The sequence below is a fragment of the Stegodyphus dumicola genome, chromosome 6 (genome assembly GCF_044657685.1).
Source record: "Stegodyphus dumicola isolate Sdum_Otavi_A_Nest chromosome 6, ASM4465768v1".
NCBI lineage: Eukaryota > Metazoa > Arthropoda > Arachnida > Araneae > Eresidae > Stegodyphus > Stegodyphus dumicola.
The window spans coordinates 66,839,134-66,858,305 of record NC_140773.1 but is presented as its reverse complement, the minus strand read 5'-3'; the positions used below and the strand labels follow the sequence as shown (position 1 = coordinate 66,858,305).

At 32.8% G+C, this 19,172-nt stretch overlaps 1 protein-coding gene across 3 annotated transcripts in view; it reads right to left on the bottom strand.

Annotated features, from left to right (window-relative positions):
* The window catches only part of LOC118198684 (ras-related protein Rap1-like), a 117,171-nt gene that overhangs the window by 13,221 nt on the left and 84,778 nt on the right, over nucleotides 1-19,172 (bottom strand). For all 3 annotated transcript variants that reach the window (XM_085818461.1, XM_085818460.1, XM_085818459.1), the window contains exon 2: nucleotides 14,800-14,878. The gene's annotated coding sequence lies outside the window, so the exon portion shown is untranslated. The remainder of the gene's footprint in view (nucleotides 1-14,799; nucleotides 14,879-19,172) is intronic.

Below are 19,172 nucleotides of genomic sequence, written 5' to 3'. Positions count from 1 at the left end.
GTTACACTTCCATAAATTTTGCATTCTTGTCAAATTTTTAAAAATATCCGTTGCATCAAATGCGTTTCAGATGAAGATAGCTTTTCATTTTCTAGACATTTTAACTGTATATAAAGTTTAAAGCAAAGTCCAAAGGATGAATATTTGAATTAAAAGATTTTTGTTAAATGAGAAAGAAATAAACCGCTCCAGCAGCGCTTATCCTGTACCACGGAACGACCCGGGTACTTATTCTTCTATTCTTATTTCGGGTGCAAACAATCTAAATAATATTATTTAGAGTTTTTAAGTCTAATAATTTTAATAGTAAAGAACATCTTTTTTTAATATAATCTACAACACGAGAGATAATTACTTTTTAAAAAACATTCTTTCTAAAAGGATTAATGTAAAAATTTATATTTATATATATATTTTTAAAGCTGGGACATGACTCAAACTGTCAACGTCCTGTTTGCTTAAAAACATTCTGAAAATAAACATCAGATGAACTTTCTCAGTTTCAGAAAATTCAATTTAAAATGAAGTTAAAGTAAAGTATCAGACGATAATACGGCGAAGGAAAAAATTTACTCTTACGAATATTAAAAAAAAAAAAAAAAAAAAAAAGAAAGAAGTTAAAAATTTGAATAGTATTATCTGTAATTTAAAAAAAGATAGCTTTTTAAATAGTATTTATAAATATTTATCACAAACCATTGAGGGGAAAAATTTCATATAATTAATTCTCCATAAAAATTTATTTGAAATTTAAGGTTAAAAATAGCTGTGGCAATTCACTGTAACAAAATCCATAAACCACATTTGACGTGTTAATGTTGCTTAAAAAAAAAAAAAAAAAAAAAAAAAAAAAAAAAAAAAAAAAAAAGATGCCGAATTTCAGAACGCGAAAATATGTAAATTCGTGTATATCTTAGAAAATTTTCAATAAAAAACTCTAATTTTTTGCAGGTATGCTTAGAAATACACCTACTTTAAGAGGATGGTAAAAATTTTATAGGTTATAATTCAAATTTTTTTCTAAAAAATTATAAAAATTATTTAAAAATACAAATTTTAAAAATAAATCATAAAAAATGGGTGAATTTTATTTGGAATGAACTTAAATTTCGAAATGCGAAAGGAAGAATCAAAAACGTTTCATAAAAAGATATTAGTAAATACATACGCAATTCAATTAACATTGAGGAGCTAAAATTTTCAGAGCTAATTTTTTAAAAACTACTCATGCGATGTTTACAAAACTTGGTAGTCTGGCATAATTTGAGTCGTAGAATCGAAATATGTAAAAAAAATTGGTATGTTATTTCAGAAAAAGTCCGATTTTGTGTCAAAATACTTATGTTAGAATAGTGCTATATATAAATCTAATATATATCCTAAGTCTCGCTTTCGAGACATGAAGAATTTGAATTTCTTCAATCGGCCCAGTAGAAAGGAAGATACAGCACAGTCCTTTCTTTTTTTTTTGCGCAGTGTACATATTCATGTATGTTAAATCAAGAGCTTTATTTTCTAACTTAGTATTACTCTTCGGTTATTAAGGCAGTGTTTAGTTTTTAATTGTTGTTGTCGGGTCAGAGCGCCATTTTATGTTCTACGAAAGCCCTAAGATGTCAGATGCGGTGGTTGGTAGCAGTGAATTTTATGCCACAGAACCTGGACAGATAATTAGCGCCAGACCATGTGAATTAAACACAAGTTAATTTTAAATCCACACATTAATTACATGCAGTCAATTTAAAAGAACAGCAGACTTATAAAATGAAAAAAAGTAATAAAATGATCAATGTTGAAATGAAATTACTAATAATTTAGATAATGATATCGGATGTGAAACAAGTGTAAAATCATCAAACAATAGATATATTAAAATATATAGCACTAAAATACAAAGCTACAACATCAAAAGAAAATCAAATTAAATAACAAAACCCAATCTCCTTCAGGTACTGAAATAAATTATCATTGGCCTTTTCCCGATTATATGCTCATGAGGCAAGTAAGAGTCATTCAAATACTTCAGTCTACGTGTGCTAAAATACGGACATTCAATTAAAAAGTGACACACTGTCAGAACACTATCACTGTGGGAACAAACAGGTTCACTCTCGGCTTTCAAAAGGTGACTCGCTTAGTTAGCGCAGAAAATGCTCCCCATAAGATATGCATGAATCCCTCTGGCTCTTACGCTTAACTTTCCTTGCATTTACTTTGGCTCTATGAAGTTTGACAAAGTTGGGTACCTATGGAAAATTTTCCAAGCTTTTCTCTGCTGTTTCCGAGTTTCTTTGTACTCCCGGTTTTACTAAGGTTTTGGATATTTTCGTAGTTTTATTGAGACTATGGCTGTCTGCATAATAATATCAGTAGCCGAATTCACTGCTTCATGGACTGGCACATCTTTAATCATTTCTTCTGTCAGCTTCGCAAAACTTAAGAAGAGTTCCCAGTCTGCCTGATCAAATGCGAAAGGAGATGATCATGACACGAGATTTACAAAACTGGGAAAATTATTACTATTATAAGGATCATTTCCTACACTTAACAAAAAGGTAACAGAGATGTGAATAGATGATAAGATCAATATCATGAAAGGTTCCTGTAGGCTCGTGGGAGTAAGTATCTTGTTCATCATTGAGAAGATAAAGGGAGTGATCGTCGATCATTTTCTCTATCTTTCTGCCTCAAAGAATTGTTTACGTACTTCTACAGAGGGGACTAAAGCATTAAAGTCTCCTAATATGATAAAGGGCTCGGATAAATTATCTAAATATCATTGATCGATGTGATGATTTGGAGGCAGCTGAAGAAAACAAATTGAAAACAAATTTTGTAGATTAACTCTTATGGTTACAACTTGGAGGCACGTTCTAAATGAGATTGAGCTGGAGGAGTATTCAACTGAGGTTAGATATCCTACATCTCCACAGATACAATCCGCATCAGGATTTTCTTTCCTGGATTTTCAAGCACACAAGATGCCATTGATTCTGTGTTTGCCATTGATTATGTCATTGATGCCCTCATGTTCCTGCCATGGCATGATCCATGCCATTGAACATGTGTTCCTGGACTGTCAAGCACACACAAGCCATTGATCATGTGTTTGATGTTAACGAGATTTGGTGGAAACCACTACAGTTCCATGATATGAGAGTGGCCATCATGAGTGGGGTTTGTTCTTTCTGTGCTGGATTTTAGTTTTACGTGGAAGTAGGTGTTTGAGAATTTCTAACCCTCGCTCCACTTCTATGTTAATCTGATTCAACAGAGTCTGAAATCATGTCCTCAAATGAACTATTCCTAACACTTCTATGTTTGTCAATTATTATTTTTGGGATACTTTTTATTTGTTTCGGATTACTGCTTCTTTTTTGTATTAAGTGATGTGTTTAGGATTACTTATAATCTGCTGGATTTTAGACGGTGGTTTTATGAGCTAACCTGATGTTTGTGTTCCGTTGTGACCAAAACGCTAGCACTGGAAACATCGCATCGGATTTGGAATATATAGTCTTATGGGACAACTGAGGTATCTAGCCTTAATTTATTCTTAAGCAGATGAGGCGAATTAAAGATAAGAATCACGTATTTCGTGTTAATCAGACCTTCCTCCTGCATTTCATTCACCTAGCAGCATAGACATTTTGATCGACTGGCTCAGAAACAAAATCTTCTTCAGAAACTAACAGAAGATCAAGTTCCAAGATAACGCCTATACAAAAGTTTAGTGTTTTATGTGTAGACACAGTTACATCAATTTACCTGAGCTTGGTTAATTAAAGGAGGGAATCAGATTGGATGGCCGAAGTTGTGTCGATACGTAAATGTTCGAAACGGAGATGCTTTGTATTTCTAAGCTCACTAGTGTCAGAATGAATATATTTATTAATCACGAATGAATATACTTATTAATCACGAATAGAGATATCTTTTGCATTTCACCAGAAGGGCTTGAGATTAGAGGAAACGTGGACAGATATTAGGTTTACTAGCATTTATTAGCATTTGTTTCGGCACGTATCTTTCGATAGCAGTGCAGCGTCATTAAGTTATTTTGAAGCAGAAGGGGTGAAAAATATGGAATGCCCTCGACGGGACTCAAACCCTCGACCTCGCGAATACACGCCGAGTGTGCTATCGTTACAACACGAAGGCATCTTGGGAGGAGGAAGAAAATACCTTATATACTCCCTCTTTTAAAGGGCGACTGGGGGTTAGGTGACCCAGTCGCCAAACGCTGGTGGTGGTGAATTATCGTCCACCACCTTTCAATTTGGGCACCACTGTAGAGTCATTAGGTTATTTTGAAGCAGAAGAGGTGAAAAATATCCAATGCCGTCGCCGGCACTCCAACCCTGGACCTCTCGAATATGTGCCATATGAACTGTTACATCACGAAGGCTCCTTAGAAAAAGGGAGAAAATACCTTATAGTAAATTCTTTAGGATATTCGTTATTCGGAAGGATGTGACTAGATTCTGAGTTTTTAATGATATAAGTATTTGGAGTCGCCATACTTGAAAGAAAAATGATTCAGGTCCGACTGTCCCACCCACCGCTTAGCACAACAAGGAGCACAAATTCCTGTGTTAGGGCTAAACAGGCCTCTACGCAAAATAAAGATCCACAGTCGGCTTTCCCGATAGCAGATACTACCGAGAGCTTATCTCCAAGCCGCCGACACTGAGGTCGGGAGACCAGCCGATTGACACCCGTAAGGACGACAGAGTGCTGCTGAAGCAGAGGCCAAAGAGTGTATTGGAGACAGTACCTCACTCCTCAACTACCAGGACCATTCTTTCCAACGACACGGGTCTCCATTCACGGAAAAAACGTGGGCAGTTTTTCTCGTAACTCGAAAACTAGACACAAGAAGTGTACCATTTCGTTGGACGAGCTCGAACCTGCAAAACAAATTGAAAAAGGAAACACCACAAGAGAGAAATGAAGAAAAACCATACGCTAGGAGGGGAGACAGGAAAAGGGATAGATCAACTGGGCTCTAGGATCGTGACACCCGTCTCATTAAAAAAATGACCCTCTGCAAGGCTAGGTGACTTTGGAATTGCCCCACCCATACTCACAAAAAGTGAGCTCCTGAGGAGGTTTTATCTCCATGAGAAACTAGAAACTATGGGAAGTAACAGAATTTCACTTTGAGCCCAACCTCCGAAAAGGAAAACCGCACGGGTGGAAAAAATGGAAAGAACACACATAAGGAGAGAAGAAAAAGAAAGGAGGAAAGATCACTAGGGGTCCGGGATCGTGACCCCGTCTCACCAAGAAGGTGATCCCTTGAAGAGCTAGAGTGTTACAGGATTGCTCACCCGTACTCACTCGTACTCCATACTCAAAGAGTGAGTACAGAGTGAGCCCCTCAGGGGTGGTAAGTCGTCAGATGCAGCTACATGTGCATCTAGCGGACTAGCAGTATTGAAGTATAGATTAAATTTAACAACTGCTTATCTTGTATTTCAATGCTTTAAAAAATGTAATAAAAGAAAAATTATTCAAAAGCTTGATGACATTAAAATATTTTAAATCAGGTTACTCCGATAAGACGTTAATTCAGCTGAATCTCACTTTATGATATTTTTTTTTCAATAAATATATTGGTAATAATTTTACAGATCTGAAGCAAGAAAACTTTCTGAAGCAAGAAAACTGCTGAAGATTTCAGACTATCATGTAACCTCTCAAAGAAAAGTTCCATTGTAATCTGGAAAGTAACTAACAATTTCAAAAATTAAAGATATGGTAAATTTTAGAAAATCTAAAAGGTCATAATAGTTTAAAAATAAGAACACAGAACATTTGTACTAATTACATCATTTTCGGCATCAGAACATTTTTTTTTCAAATACAACAAAGCTGCAAATTTGCCTAAAATTTATCAGATGGTTATATTATGTCATACAAATTAAAAGCGTTTTAATTTACATCAAGTAGCTATGTCATTAAAAAGTAAAAATTATTTAAATTATTGAAAAATATATTTTTTACTTTAAAACTGATCATTTTTAGCCCCTGAATTGATGCAAAGAAAGAATTTCAGGATGAGCTGCAAAATAGGGCTTATGCCTTAAGTCACAAATCGTCACTTAAATATTAGTAATAAAGCAAAATGTGTTTTACGTAATGAAGAATTTAGTAATTATTGGAGAATTCAAACAACAAGAATGAGCGTAATATTTGTACATTTTGCAGGACTAGTTTCGATGGCTTAACTATAGAACCATCTGCCTCAGCTGCCAAAGTGCAAATGATCGAGATAAAATATGGTTATAAGATAAGAATGGCTAGATAGAAGTTACGCTACTGGAGCCATTTATTGCCGAAACAAGAAAACTAAAACATAATTCCTTTAAAGGCTGAAGTTAAAGATGGATTGGGATTAGAATCTGGGAATGGGGTCCTCAAGTATGGAACTGGGAATTTTATTGATAGGCGAAAAAACGGCCTGAAAATTAAATTTCTGAAAAATACGTGATAACAACAGAATTCTTATATCTCCTAAAATCAATCAGCTAGAAGAATTTATACTATTACTATAATGGACATAGCAAGTCAGGCTTCAGTAAACCATGCGCAGAAAAATTACATACTTTTGATGGTACTATGCTCACTGTTGAAGATTTTAGTTAATCAATTGTAAGATATATTATTAAGTGTTAGGTAATAGTTAGATTTAAGTTTAGCATTATCTTATTTTTCTTGGCCCTTGACAAAAAATTCGCTCAGACCAAAGTTATGTAAGTTTAATGGGCTGTGGCACAGTTCAAAAGCAGGAAGTTAGTCTTAACTGTAAGTCTCATTGCATTGGAATGTTCGCCATATCGCCGCTGCGTCTTGTTGAGAATTAGTTCTTAGTGCTCACGAAAGTCGTAGCGCCATTGATGCATACTTTACGAGTTTGCAGATAGTGTAGACGACCAGCTGCTTAGTTTTGAATTTAGAATTCAATCTTATCCATATAGGCAAGTAGCTTGGCCTTGTAGCATTCTTTATACGATAAGTCACCAGTTTAGCTTGTTTTAAAATTTTACTTGCAAGCCACTAGGAACGGCTAAATAAATTTTAATTTGATTCTGATTTGGTTATGTTTTTAGAGCCTGCAACTCGCTAACTAGCTAAAATAACTCTATGTATATAGTCATTAGTTTGAACAGTTAGTAAAGATATTTCGTATCATAGAACTTACGCAACTACATTAAAAGAAAATTATTCAAGCAAATGAAATCTCCTTCATACGAAAGATTAAATTTTGCTTTCTTTATATTTACATACTGGAAAAAATTACACCAATTCACCAACGAATTCTTATTTCCGGAGATGTTATCGAGTTAAAGAATGATCATTTGAATTCTCTAATGAGAGCACTGATTGGACTATTCATGACTTCGAACCATTATTCACTATATGAAGAAAATAAGAAGTTGCGTAACCTGTGACATTGAACTACATAATTAAAGCAGAAATTTAATCTAAACAAATCTTTTGCAGTCTTCAAAAAGCCATTAGCCAAGTCTGCTTTTGAACAAGACTTCTTAATTACTTATGACATAAGGATTTACAGCATCAATGTTGTGTGCAATTAATGTATTTTCAAAAATTTTATTCTTTCTCTAGCAGAGACTGTATTTTAGAGTTGGATTAAGTTTTTTGGAAAGAGAAATCCTGTAAAATCAATTTTTTTGCTCTCACCAGGAATACAGTGCTAACTGGATGTACTGACCATTACATCGCATTGCCGCTCGAGAGCAATATCATTAATTCCTAATTGTTTATTTACATAAATGTAAAAAAGGTCAATGTTATTTATAAAAATGTTGATGATTTGTGCTTTGAAAAAAAATATTGAAATAAATAAAGATATGTGACATTTTGACTGCCAAATGCTAGAATTTTAACCAAACAACTGCATATCTGAACTAATTGGAGATTTCAGCGTTTGGCGCGACATCACATTTTGAGGAAAGAAGCTTTTTGTTCCTTTGATCAGAATCAAATTTCTGCCATAGGAAAATAACTATATGATTTGCCAATTTTCTCGTTGTTTCACCCGAGCTTTTGTGTTATCAAGATGATTCCACGTAGTTTAATGCTTCATGCATTGACGAATTAAGCATTTAGAAGACATAGACAATTTTTAAATCGGAGTCCTATTTATATAAGTTGCTTTTAATGAAATCTGAATAATTTAATTTAAAATCCTTTATGAATTATGCAGAATATTAGCCCTAATACTGCAGTTGTGCAAAATGAAATGACATGCCGGAAAAATACACAGTATTCACGTAAGTCCTTACCTAGTCTTTATTTTCACAGCCGTTGGTCGTTGACATGCATTTCTATTTACGAAAACGTTTCAAATGAAGCAAAGATTCAAGTTTTTGTATTTTAAATTAAAAACAAATAATTTTATATAAAATACAAAATCTATCTTTTTACAGATACTTCCGGCCTCTATACTCATATCCTGTTTAGGAAATTATGCACCTGTTATAAAAAATAGAACACAAAAAGTTTGACTCTTGTATGACAAAAACTGACAGAGATATTTGATATTAAAATTCAGAATCTTATTCAGGGGCCGTATGAAAATTGAAGAGGGAAATAATTACATTTATACGTAACTAAAAATGAAAAATCGTTCAGAAAAGGTTTCTGATCTTAAACGATTATGTGACGAGCATTTCCATTGTGAAAAATATTGATCAGAGTAACTTTTTTTTTTTTTTTTTTTTTTTTCAAAATAGAGATCTTATTAACAGTCTTAGAGAATTCCGTGTTCTAGATAATATTACCAGGATTCAGCACTGGCACGCAGAAAACTCCTAAGTATTTGTAGTGTGAAAAATTTTTTTGCGATTAACAGATTATGATTCTAAACTAATAAAACTGTATGAGAATATTACTCACATATTTTCATACTTTGAAAACTCATAAATTATTAGTGTGAAAAATCTTTCGGCATACCGAATGTAATAAAAGTACAAATAAAGACACTATTAAATTACAAAAGATGCCACTGAATGGTATTTAAGGAGAAAGAAAAATCAACCTTGAATTATTCTAATTTATTTATTAACCTACCTCTCAATGCAAAATCAAAATAACGTCAAATATCGCGAATTTTCAAATTAAATATCTCAATCAATTTTTGTCATACAGGAGTCAAACGTTTTGTGTTTTATTTACTTATTTATTATTTGTAATGAATTTAAAAGTTTCCTAAATATATAGAGAATAGGAGACCATATAAAAGGTTAAGTTCCGTAAATTTTACTAAACTGACTTTTTAAAATTTAAAAAATTCGACAAAATGAAATGTTGTTTCATTTAAAACATACTTGTAATTGGAAATATATATCTAGAACCAACTGTAGCGAAAATAAAGACTGAATAAGGACTGTTATGGACACGTTATTTAGTTATAGTCATAAATCGGGGTTTAAAAAATTAAAATTTCTTTTTTGTTTCACATTTTTCTTTTAGAACGCTGATTAAGAATAGATTCGCAATTTAATGGCTAAAAATTTCTTGTTTTACAGCAAGTATTGCTAAGGACAGCCTGAGCGCTAATGAATTTCTTAAATAATTTAAAACTAGTCTTAAAACATGTCGTCTAGACGGGAACGTGGTTAGTGACTTTGACTAGCCTGCCGAAGGATACGGGTTCGAATGCCGGAGAAGGCATGGATGCAAATTGTCTGCCCCTCATAGGAGGTAACTGTAGCCGCTCATTAGGTGCCGCCCTAATAAAATGATTACCAATTTTGGCCGTGGTAGCGGCGAAAGCCTAAATTGGCTAGTGCTCACCATAAAAAAAGTTTTAGAGCATAGAAAGATTTTTCTCCGGTTGCATTAGTTACATGTCTCGTTTAGTAAATTTTAAACAATATTTCGGTATTAGGAAACGAAATGCAATGCTTCTGTATTTTATGAACTCGTACATGTCCTCGGGTTTTGCAAATTTTGTTTTTTCTCCATTAAAATAAATTATGTCAGCTCACTTTTTACAATAGAAATTTTAGTTGCAAATGGAGGACAGTGAACTTCGAGCATATATGTAGTTGAAAAGACCTAGGAAAGAAATAAGCTGGTTTATATTTCATTCTCCGTGTTTAATCGTTAAATAATAAGGTGCTTTTATGTACCGAAAAATTAAATAACATATGTAAAATAATGTTATTTTATATTAGCAAATTATTGGAAAGAAATTAAATTTTTATAGGAAAATTATTGGAATTATTATTCCATTAATTATTGGAAAATTTTGTAAGGAAAGGTTCTGTTTTACTCATTAAAAAACTACACAATAAACTTCTCTTAAAACTTTTTAAAAATTGTTTTTGACACTTCGACCTTTATTTTATGCAGTTTCAAATTTTAATTTCTCGAGCTCGAATTCCTTAGAGACGTGTGCATCGTTACGACAAAGTGAGTTGGAAATAACATGATACCATAAGTATTCTGTAAATACTTGTGTTTATTCAACTCTGTTGTCATTTTTGTGTATTCTTTAATCTTATTCTTTAGTACTTGCACTGTTTTTATTTAATTATTTATTTATTTTTTGCACTTAAGCTAATAATTTTAGGATTTCTCCTTTGTGTATTTAAATTTCTGATCACATGTTTTACACATAAAACCTTATTTCTGATATACGAATCATCTTGTGATTCTGAGTTCAGCAATGTTTAAATTGCAAATATATCTCAACTAGAACGCAAGATATAGCCAAAAACGCTTCTGACTAAACTTGGCGGCATAAATTATCAAATTGGCAACATTTAGCGATTTTTTGCCAATTATAGAACAGCAATTTCCGCCAAAAGGTATTTCTGAGGTTCTAGAACCAATTTGTCTCATAGCTTCGTGCAATTCCAAATAAATACGATTTCTAGAGCCAAGATGCAGAAAGGCTGCAGTTCAACTGAACTGATATGGGAGTTTACTTCCTGAGGATTTCATGGTATTCGGAATTTATGGTACTACTTATGTGTTAAGGAATATTTACATATTATCTGCGTTCTACTTGAGTTATTTACAGATATTTATTTTGTTATGTTTCTTATTTTTAAATTTTATTTTCTCAACTAATTATCAATTTCCTCCTGATTTCTCAACCAATTATCAATTTCCTCCTTGATTACTTAAAGAGACATCTACGAATCTGTAGCTAGCAAAAATACTTTATATGAAATTTTAAAATATAAAATTTGATAAATTCGCACAAAAAATAAAGGAAAAAAAAATCTGAACTAAAAATTCATTCTTCGGGTACAAGCTTACGTTTGTTTAAAATCTAGTGGCTTTAAGCGTCGCCATTTTTTGTCAATTCGACGAAATCATCCTCATGTTCTCTGTCTTTTAATAACAAAGATAAACATACTCTGGAGTTTCGCAACCCCTTTCGCTCTCTGCCGTCCAGACGGTAAAGTGGTTAGGGACTCTGACTGCCGTACCGTACGGGCCAGTTTCGAATCTCGGTGAAGGCATGGATGTAAATTGTCTGTCTATTCATAGAATGTAATGGTGGCCTTCTATAAGGTGCATCCGTAATAAAATGGCCACCGCTTCTTGCCTTTGAAGTGGCCAAAGCCTAATATGGTTAGTGCCCGCTGCATTAATAATAATAATAATAATAATAATAATAATAATAATAATAATAAAACACTTCCGCTGTCTTGGAAATTGATAGGAAAGTAGGTTGCATTTCTGAAAAATCCTAAATACGAGTAAGAGAGCCGGAAACTTGATGCTTGGAGCTGTTTTACACTTAGAATGACTTCTCAGCGCAAATATAATTAATTGGTTACAGCCGAAAACTTCCGGATGAAAACGTCGGGGAGAAAACAACGCGAGGCGAAAACGTCATGGTGCAAAACATCGTGGGAAAAAAGAAAGCAAAGAGAAAACATCGCAGTTCTAAAACATTGTGGCACAAAATATAGTCGTCGAAAATAAAGCAGTTCAAATACTTCACATTTTAAAAATATCGTGGTAAGAAATAAAGTACCTACAAATCATCGCAGGATGATAACATGCAAACATGCGTTTTTCGGGTTTTAAAAGTTGTAAATGCACATTCGCTTAAAGATTTGGAAGCGCATGAAATGCTAACGACACTTTAAACGGAAACAAAACAAGATATAATTTTTATCAAAAGAATATCAGATTAACAAACGTGAAAGAAAGTAATCTGATAATTGACTAAGCAATTTTTATACAGGTAACTTCATGCAGTTACTTATCTTCCTTTTTATAAACATTACAGGTTGTTTAAGTTTCGTGAAAAATTATCAGTAAACCTTTGTAAAAAAAATTAAATTATTCATGACCTTCGCTGATTAACTATGTAAATTTAAAACTCTACGCAATGCTATAAGTTACATTCATTTTCTATTCATTTACGATTTTTAAATGTTTAAATTTCCTTCTTACTTTTCAGCAAAAATTTATTAGTTCATTCAAAAATATGAAATTTAAAAGTAAAAATATCCATCTCTCCTTCTTGCGCTCCCAAAGCATTACGCAAAAATGCATTTACAGCTTTTAAAACCCGAAAAAGGCATGTGTGCGATGTTATCGTTATGCTATGATTTGTAGGTACTTTATTTTTTACCACGATATTTTCGACGACAATGCTTTTAAACGAAGAAGTTTTTGAACCGCTTTATTTTCGATGACGATGTACCACGATGTTTTAGAACTCCAATGTTGTCTCTTTGCTTTCTTTCCTCCCACGATGTTTTATATCACGACGATTTCGCTTTGCGTTGTTTTCTTGGCGACATTTTCGTACGCGATGTTTTCGACGGACACAAATTAATTTGTACTATAACCAATGTTTACATCGAAATATTTATAAACCGACTTCATTAGAATTATGGGTTAATTCCATTTAATTGAAATACGGTTAATTTTACAGGCATGAGTAATTTTCATTTATTAATCACGATGATTTCGTTCCAGTAAATTATGCTAATTTAACTGATCTACATCGTTAAATTTAATTGATAATCAATATAAAGTACCTACGAACAGCATCATAGTATTCTCTCATACGTTTTGAATTAATTAAGAAGATAGCAGAATTAATTAAGTGATAACAGAATTCAATATTTAATTGGCTCACGTAATTTAACCTTGTTACGTGTAATTTAGATATGTAATACTACAAAAATGAATTTTAAGGATTTATGTATTCGTATGTGTGTATGATTTATGTACTTATGTATGTAGATTTCATGCTCGAACCGCAATATAATGTACTGTATATTATTTCATGATTTCGGATTTTACAGCAATTCATTTCCCTCTTTTGCAAAAAGTCATACTTTACTAATTTTGTTTCACGAAAAATTTACTTTAGAGCTTTAGAGTAATCTGGACACAATTTTCACTTTAAAAGGAAAAAAAATCCTGTAATGTTTATGTTGTGAAATTATTTGAGAAAAATATAAATTTAGTTATGAAAACGCACATAGATTTAGGACAAGTTTGCTGAACTTTGTGGATGTCTAGAAAGAATTTTATGATAGAAAATGCATGTACTTGAAGAATCAAACATAGTGTCCCAATTCAAAATTTTCTCATGAGTCATATCAGACCGAATCATCATTTGTAATCCCCAAATCATCTCCCTCCATTCTAATAAAGACTAAGCCTAACATACCATCATAACTATACCCCTTTTGAAGAAATTTCCTAATGAACTCGTTGTCTTCTCGATTCTGGAGGGATAAAAATCTTCTACTCCATATACATTATTTCTACCTTTTATAAGAGCTCAGGATTTATATCATACCTTTTATCAATGCCTATTATTTTAGCTTTTATGTGTCAGGATATTAAGAAATTTTTCATCCTCAGAAAAATTCAAAAGCTTTATCGCTACAAATTAATGGTAATCTCTCGTTCGATTTTCGCCATTTGGCTTATGAAAGATTTCATCGCCGCGTACTTGATGCCTGAAAGTGTTGAACTATGCTTCCTATATGATAAAATCCTAGGAGGCCATTTCTTATTTTTACTCTTTGTACTCATAAAAATTTATTCCTCGTATTTAAAATAATAATTTTGTACAGTTGCCTCCGGAAATATACAAATGAGTGTCTACTGAGACACTGATCAAATACTTACTCTCCATTTCTTCATAGTGCTTGAAGACTTTTATTACTGATATCCTGCCTTATAAAATATTACATTGTCATGTTTTTATGCTGTAGCTTAGTTTTCCCTTATTTGTCTCTATTCCTTTAATTTTAAAGGCTATTTTTTCATTAATATTCACATCTTTGCTTTAAGGTAACAAAAATAAGTTATATTCTCTGAATTTGCTTAATGCACATGATTGCAGAAGGAAGATCAAAATTCACAAAAATTAAAACAAAAACACGAAGCATATTCAAACGTAAAATTTGAAATAAGTCTGCACTTCTTTCACTTTGCTTTTCGTTCTAGTCTTTTAAATGTATATATTGAACGAGAAAAAAGGAACATAGCAATAACAAAATTAAGCAAAATGGTTGAAAATTCTGTAAATAGATGTAAAATTAGACGATGGAATAATCTGAGACTGGCATAGATTTTAAATAAAATTCCATGATTTCGGGGAATTGACGTGATATTTCTTAAATCTAGATCAGCTTAAGATTTTCCCCCTAATTTCACATAGATGAGAAAAAGTAAAATTAATTCTGAAAATACGAGAAAGATAAATTCTTTAAATAAAATATTGTGCAACGTTAGGAACTGCAACTGTATGAGGTAAAAATCTTTTACCTTATTCGAACTGCTGCGTAGTTGTTGAAAATTCTTCTGCTTAGTTAATGAACGCTTCTGCAAAGAATTCAAATTAAAGCTGAAAAAGATAAAAAAAAGAACAATATATCTATGCTAGAGAATAAGAGAAACATTCGAATTCAAAGCAATACGTAAGAATCAATAATATATAAACAGGCAAAGTATAACTACCAAGACTTAATAACCCAACATTAAAAATTGCCGCTCAGCCGGCTTAGTGACTCTGATTGCCGTACCGAAGGACAGTTCGAATTCCGGAGATGGCATGGCTATTTGTTATTGTATAGTGTCTATAAGGCAGGGGGGCACTCTAAAGTATGCGGCTAGCCGACAGTCCTCTCGAGAGGTTATGGTAGAGGAAGAGGGTGGGACACCCTCGGACCCGTTCTTCTGGGATACTCTCCATCAAAATTGTGTGTGTGTGTGGGGGGAGGAACTGAGGAAAGTCGTACTATCACTTGTATGGTGCTCTAGGCTCTTGCCAACGACAGGCGCAATCTTGCCCTCTTTGTTACAATAAATTTCGTTGGCTTGTTCTGATGCTACTGTCAGACAAGTGAGATAAGTCCCAACAACAACAATACATTAAAAATTAACCGCATGAAGTCAGCTGGTCACAGTTGCTAAATTAATTCCTCATGTTTAAAATTTAAAAAAAATAATTATAAAACAGTAGCAAAATGTATCAGAGAACGGCTCGATGGTCGCATTGTATCGATAGTGATTCTGCAAGGCATAGCTCACCGTGCAGAAAAGACATCGCGCCAGTTCCCTTGAGGCTAGACAGCTATCTTGATCTCTTTTGGTTTAAATGTGAAGTTACGGAACTCGGGTTTTAGAGTTCTAAGGCTTGCCCACCAGCAGAATAGCTACTCTCAGAGGTGCGTTCTGTCGTCGCATATCGCCATTAACAACTTCGTCCTGCGTATACCAGGAGTAATTGGTCCGTAATCTTATTATAGACGTCATAATGAGATCGATCAGGTTCTCAAACCGGCGGTATCAATATACGAACATCTATAATGCTTGCAGCAGCTTCACCATCATTAAAATTACCAGTTAGCCAAACAGAAAGCGGAGAGTAAAAGAGCTCTGGGGAAGACCTTGACCCATGCTAACTTCTTTTGCCAGTAGGAAAAGAAGAATAAAGTAACAATGAATACACAATGAAATTTTTAAGAGAAAGCTAATCGTTCTGTTTGCCGATCATAAATAGAAGCAAAAATGTAGAAATGCATGAACTCTGCATATAGAAAATAATGCAGGAAAGAAAAAAGCTTTCACTTCCCTATTCACAGCAAGGAAATAAAAACTTTTTCGTTTTCAAGTTTCATCTGTGGTTTAAAAGATTTGACAAAACGAATGACTTTCAGTTCAGTCGACGCTTCCTTTACTGTCAGGACAGTTGGTTCAGTTCGATATGGCATTCTTTGACGTTCCATCTCTGTTCAGATGATAGATGCACATTACATGACGTGATCTGCTTTGTCATTCAGCAAAGAGTAACATATTTAATTTTTCTTTAAATTTATCCTATTATCAATTAATAACGTAAAGAACAGTCTCTATATACGACTTCCGTCGTGATCCTCTCCGCACGGGGTCCACATTTATAGCGTTTATATTAGAACATTGTGCTAACGTGGCCGTTATTTCGCTCATGCTATCAGTTCTTACTAAAAGCTTCAGAAGGCGCCGTGTTCATTTACGTTTTAGAATAGTGCAGAATTTTTAAAGCAAAATTTAAGTCTGCTCTCTATCAGTTTTTCGTGAATATTTCGAAAACTGTGAAGAAACCGGCTAAAGTGGATGGTGAATTTCCGAAAAACAGACATAACCAACAACAAAGATGTATCATATCTTACTAAAATCGTTGTATGGCACCGCGTTAGTTCTATATTGTTCTACAATTTTATTCGAGCTTGGTGAAATTTTGCACAGTTCATCTTGAACATTCATTGTGTAATTGAACCAAAATAAGAGGAAAATCACCGTCTACTTGAGCTTTCGAAAAAAAGAAAAAAAAAAAAAAAAAAAAAAAAAAAAAAAAAAAAACCATTCTCATAAATGAAGCTTATTCATTCTGCGAAAAGCCTGGTCAACGCTAGGTAATTTAACTAGGGTCACGAAATATAACATAACGCGGTAAGTACAATGTGTCGGCGGTCATCAGTATAATGGCGTTACAGGAATGGGGAGTGAGGGAAAAGAGTGTTTAAGATGGAAGAGGAGCTAGTGGCGAGAGACTAAGGAGGAGCTAATAAATGCTTGCCATCCAGGAGTAGGGATGTGTTGCTGCGCGCTCGAAGGGAGAACCAGACACAGTGTATTTTGTCTGTGATCAAGGTTGTGCCTATTGCGTTGAGAATAATACTTTGAGTGTTTTAAAACAAATGCTCGTCACCCGGGTGTAAAACGGATACTTCAGATAGTTAACAATTAATGTGCATGTACTTTTGTGAAGAAACATAGTAATGCTTCGTTTATGTATTTAAAGAATAATCAGATAAATATTTATATGTATAAAATGTAAGTAAGTTTTCATTAAACGCTTTAAAAATCTTTATAATTATTAAAATGATCAAATAAAAGTTAATTGGAAAATGTGGTCCGGAAAGCACTTGGGAGAGAAACGGAATTTATGCATTTTAATTAAGAGACGACAAGAATTTGTCACGAGAGTTTTTTTCTTAGCATTTCCTTTACCTTTGTTGATTTGGGTGATGAATAATCGCAGTTGTAGTTATCCACGTAGTAGTAGTAACCACAGCAGAGTTGTGGTGATGGTAATAATAATAACAGTAATACTAATTTAGTAATATTAGTACTAATTAAGAATATAATAATAGTAATAATAATAATAATCACAACAATAATAATGATTAAAGGTTAATGCTAGTTTTACAGCGGTTTCCATCTTTAACATGAAAATAATTATCATATCTGAAACTTGCAAAACGTTTGAATACTTGAGAACAATCTTCAAAATGAAGTAATACTATAATGAAGTTTAAAAGAAATAATTTGTCTTTTAAAATCGAATCAAACGATCATAATACAGCTTTGCATAACATGCTGCATGTTTTTGACTTTTTAGACAGACTTTTGTTTCTCTGATACATTCCGTGCATTTCAAAAGCGATTGACGAAGAATCTCTCTTTTTCAAGAGACGAAACTTTTCTACTAAATAACAAAATATTGGTATCCATCCTTGGGGTAAAAACTGCTCTCTCTCCCTCCAAAAAACCTGACTTTATTAAAAAAAAGGAGACCCATGTTAATTAAGATTTTTATGAACATATAAAAAAGAGTATGCACTCAATAAAGGACAACAATAATAAGAATGCCCATATTGTTGATAATATCACATTAATTGTAAATTAAAATTCATATTATTTCCTAAATATACCAGCTGTAATATTTGTTTTCCAAAATAGATTGTTTAAGAGTTTAAAAAGAATGAAGCCAATGGAACGAAATTAAAATAGAATGCTAAAACGTCAAAAATGATTTAAATTTAGCTAAGACGATAGGTTTACATAAAAACACTTATAAACACATTTACAATGTGCAAGTGAGAAAACTTGTTAAACAGCTAGCTTACATATGCAAAAGGTTCATATCTGTTAAACATCATAATGTGAATCTTAGAAAATCATGGCTGCTTCTGAGTATTATATTTTTGTAAAAATAAATTAAATTTTAAAAGCATTTTGAAGGTAAAATCGGATGAAAGGAAGGAGAGGGAGAAAAGACATTAAGGAAAAAACCTATCTAAATTTAAACAGAATAAAAAAAAAGGCAGTCTAAAACAATCTAAAAGAAATAATAAATTGTGTGCATGATACTGACACACAATTTTAAATTTTTATTTATATTTAAAGTATTAAAATATAACAAAGAACGTTTTGCACAAAATTATTTATTTTAATGCTATTACGCATTTTTTGGGCAATTGATTCTGCAATTGTTGTACTTGATTCACAGTTTAAAATTCCCATGCCAAAAATGCGGAAGCGAAAAAAGTACTGATGGAAGAGAGAAAATAAATACTATTAACGCATTGAAGAAGGTTTTGCAGCTTTCACTGCATGAATTTCAGATTCCGGCAAAACAGAAACTGTTGCCACTTACTTTTAGGAAATATTTGTTGTAAACTATCTAGTGCAAGAGAAAAAATGAACAGCTACGTTTTGAATAACAGTCTTTCTGTGATGTTTATTTATGATGGAATAATATTTTTTTTTTTTTTTTTTTTTTTGCCGCCGCTTGGCATTGCTATTTTAGAAACAATAGAAAGCTATAATTGAAAGTTTTAAAAAAATGGATTATGACTTTTAATATAAAATTT